This window comes from Capsicum annuum, unplaced genomic scaffold, assembly GCF_002878395.1.
Source record: "Capsicum annuum cultivar UCD-10X-F1 unplaced genomic scaffold, UCD10Xv1.1 ctg65792, whole genome shotgun sequence".
Classification (NCBI taxonomy): domain Eukaryota; kingdom Viridiplantae; phylum Streptophyta; class Magnoliopsida; order Solanales; family Solanaceae; genus Capsicum; species Capsicum annuum.
Genome location: NW_025875076.1, coordinates 1 through 3,680, shown reverse-complemented (window position 1 = coordinate 3,680; position 3,680 = coordinate 1). Strand labels below are relative to the sequence as shown.

Here is a 3,680-nt window from a genome sequence, read left to right as displayed (position 1 = left end):
GCAATTTGGGCTAAATCATTGACAAGGTCATGCATTAAGAATTCCTCCGTGTTCCCTTTAGAAAGATTTCGAACCCTATCGAATAATGATCTTGATCTCAACTCGTCAAAGTATTGGTTGCCTAAATCTTGAATTCCTTCATCTCCCTGTGGTACGACAAGACCATTAGCAATCCACAGATGAATAACTTGTTCTTTCCTAAATGGATAATCTTTACGAAATATTGTACAATAGGAAAAACATGGCTTTAAATGTGGAGGAAGTTCATTGTAGCTCAACATCAATGCTGGTAATATGTCATTGTTTGACAGGTCCCATATTTCAGTTTACAAAATACGTCTCCACCCTTCAACCTCTGATTCGGAGCATAACATACCAGCGAGCGTCTTCAAAACTAAGGGCAGTCCTTTGCACTTAGCTACAATTTGTTTTCCAACCTCTTCAAGTTCTGCATGCTCCATAGGGTCCATGTTTTCAAATGCATGTCTTTTAAATAAAGACCAAGAGTCATCAATAGACAAGGTGTCAATACTAATTTGCTCACCTCGCATCATCAAGGCAACACTCGCTTTACGTGTCGTCACAATGATCTTACTTCCAATACCTCCTTGAACAAAAATATTCCTCAATTCATCCCACTCGTTGTAGTTGTCGTTCCACACATCATCCAGAACAATTAGAAACCTGAAACCTTTTTCCATTAAGTCTTTCCTTTAATTTAACTTGCATCTGATTAAGATTATTGTCATCCTTTGGCTCAAGTGAGCCAATTTCCTGAAGTAACCCTTTTGATATTCTAAATGCATCATATGGCTCAGACACACAGATCCAAGCTTTCAAACCAAAATGGCCTTTCACCTTCTCATCATTGTAAACCGCTTTAGCTAGTGTTGTCTTACCGATGCCCCCCATTCCAACAATAGGGAGAACAGTCAGATTTTTTTCACTTGCCTCCTTAGACATTAAACGGTCAATCAATTCCTCTATTTCATTCTGCCTACCAAAGACATCAGATTCAACAACAGAAGTTGAAGGTGGTCTAGTTTCTAGTTTCTTACCCGAATCGAAATACCTCTGTAAGCCAAGGTGACCAATTTGCTTTTCCAACTCCTCCAAAATTTTACTGGTGTCTTCCAACTTCTCCTTTATGTTAAGAAAAAAATCATCACTCAAGCGCCGTCCACAGCAATCTGAAAAAAATCGAAATACTTTCTTGTTACATGTTTCTGCAAGATTTTGATGTTGACCTTCCACTTTAAGCTTCAAAGCCTCATAATGGACTTCTTCCATTAAGTTTTCAGCAGAGTACACGGCACTCTGAAGCTTATTAAGCCACTGTCTCACATGTTGATCTGATGCCTGCTTATTCTCTGCATCACTCAGCACAATCTGAAGACCAACCAAAGTATTCCCCAGCTTCTCTAAAGGCCCATCATCATCATGCTTATTCTTCTGAAACATCTTGAGCAGCTCAACCCGACTAGCAAGCCTTTCAAAGAGAACATTCAGAAATGCACCACCAACTGCACTACCAACTGCTAAGGCAATCTCGGCCATTTCTGAAATATACAAAGCAAAACAAAGGAACCATAAAAATGGTTTTAAGAATTTTGAGATGATAAATATTTCAAATCAAATATCAACAACTTTATTTTTTGTTACAAACAGGAATGATCTGTGATTTCTCTCCTTCTCCCTTTCGTTAGTGTTCTTACTTGTAATTGGTACTACTATGTTTGCTTCTATTAACTACAATCTACTATTACCATAAAGTTTTGACTTTTCATCCAACAAGAAGACACAAACTTCATAATAGAGTCTGTAGACACGTAATTTTGTTCCCCTCAAAAGTTTGGTTTTATTCATTTTTTACCTTATCATATCATGTACCCTCACCCACGTGATTACATCTCATAAAATACAAAAAATAAATAACCAAATCCCTAACAAAACCTATCCTAACTAATTCTATCTTATCTTAACAACCTACCCAATCAAAATAAATAACCTCCCTACCCCTACCTAACCCTACCCCACATCACACCCCTTTCTTTTTTTCTTGTCCAAAAAAAAAAGGACTAGAAAGGGGAAAATACAATATATACACAGATACACACATACCAAAAAAAAAAGGACTAGAAAGGGGAAAATACAATATATACACAGATACACACATACCAAGGGGAGAGGATTTTTGGCATCATCAGTAACAAAAAAGGACCGAATTTTCTCCTTCTCTCTCTAGACTCTCACCCTCTCTCTCTCAACAAGCTTCGCCGGCGACCGACCAACGACCCCGTCGGCATCTATGGCTGACGCCGGCCAGCTCAACGCCGGCTAGCCTTCTCCTCCTCTGGCTCCCTCCGTTCTCCGACGCCGTCAACAACCAGCTACGGCAATAACCACGCCAACCCTTCATCTCCGACGCCGCCAACAACGGCAATAAAAACCGCGCCAGCCATAGCCGTCTCTGGCGACCTCACAAACGAAGACAACGCCACCAACCGCCGCAACGCTTACCAGCGCCGTCGCCTGCTCTGATCGAACCGGGGAGTGAGGTTTGAGGATCGCATCTCCGTTTCCAATTGCTGCCGAACGCACAGGAGCTCAGGCGTAGCAAAAGGTCCTTGTTTTTTTTTTTCAGTTCAAAATCCACCGAAAAATACCCAGTCACTGTTCCGGTTACTGTTCCGACGAGTCCACCAAATTTTCGAACTCGTTGACTCTCTTATTGCGATTTCTATTTTGGTTCATCGAGCTCGGTACTAGTTTTTGGAATTTAAGTTCGATTTCAGTTTTGGGTTTGGATTTCTCTCAATTCGAGTTAGTTTTGTTCGTTGTGGGTTTCCGTATTTGAGTTTTTTTGGCTTTCGGACTTCCTTATTATCGACAAAATATTCTATTGAGGTCCATTTCTTAACTCGTCTTTATATATATATATATATATATATATATTATGTATTTGGTTGGTTGTTTGGATTGGTTGTGATTACGAGTGGTGTGATTATGGTTTTGTTGGATTTTGTTTATGTTGATGTTATGATCATGATGCTTGGTTGTTTGGTTTTGGTGGATTAAGGCATAAACTTGATCATGTTCTAATGGATGGATAGAAAGAAAGTCGGGGATGGAATTGAAAAATTGACAAAAAGGATAGATTCGGTTTAATTTGATTTATTGTTGGTATGAATCGTGATAGATTTAGGATGGGTTGAAACGGATAGGCAATATAGGTCCGGGTAGGCAAATTTTAAAACTTGTTATTTTGGTTGAATGTTGAAATGTGCGTGTGAATGTTTCTTTCCTAGTTTATCGTATTTAATTCAATCGTATAATTTGGCCGGAGAATGCTCCGAAGTATTTGTTTATATTTATTCATCGGGGAATGCCCCGAGGAATTTTATACGCTAAGGATGTTCGTGATCAAAGCCCGAGGCATCGGGTAAAGTATGGTTTAGGACTAGTGTAGGTTATTTCAGTATTTTATTTCGGGTTATAATAATTGGACTGGACTTTACATTTTTGTTTTGTTTTGTTATCGTTTGATTATTGTGCGTTCTTTTTTTGTGTGGTTTGTACATTTCGTAATGCCAAAACAGTTGATACACTCTACCCAAGCGACCGTGGTTGAACCACGGGATTGAGGGGTGCCTTACACCTTCCCCTCGGTCAACAGAATT

At 39.4% G+C, this 3,680-nt stretch overlaps 1 pseudogene; it reads right to left on the bottom strand.

Moving 5' to 3' along the window:
- Positions 1 to 144: 144 nt before the first annotated feature.
- On the bottom strand, positions 145 to 3,379 carry LOC124893821 (annotated as a pseudogene).
- Positions 3,380 to 3,680: the final 301 nt, after the last annotated feature.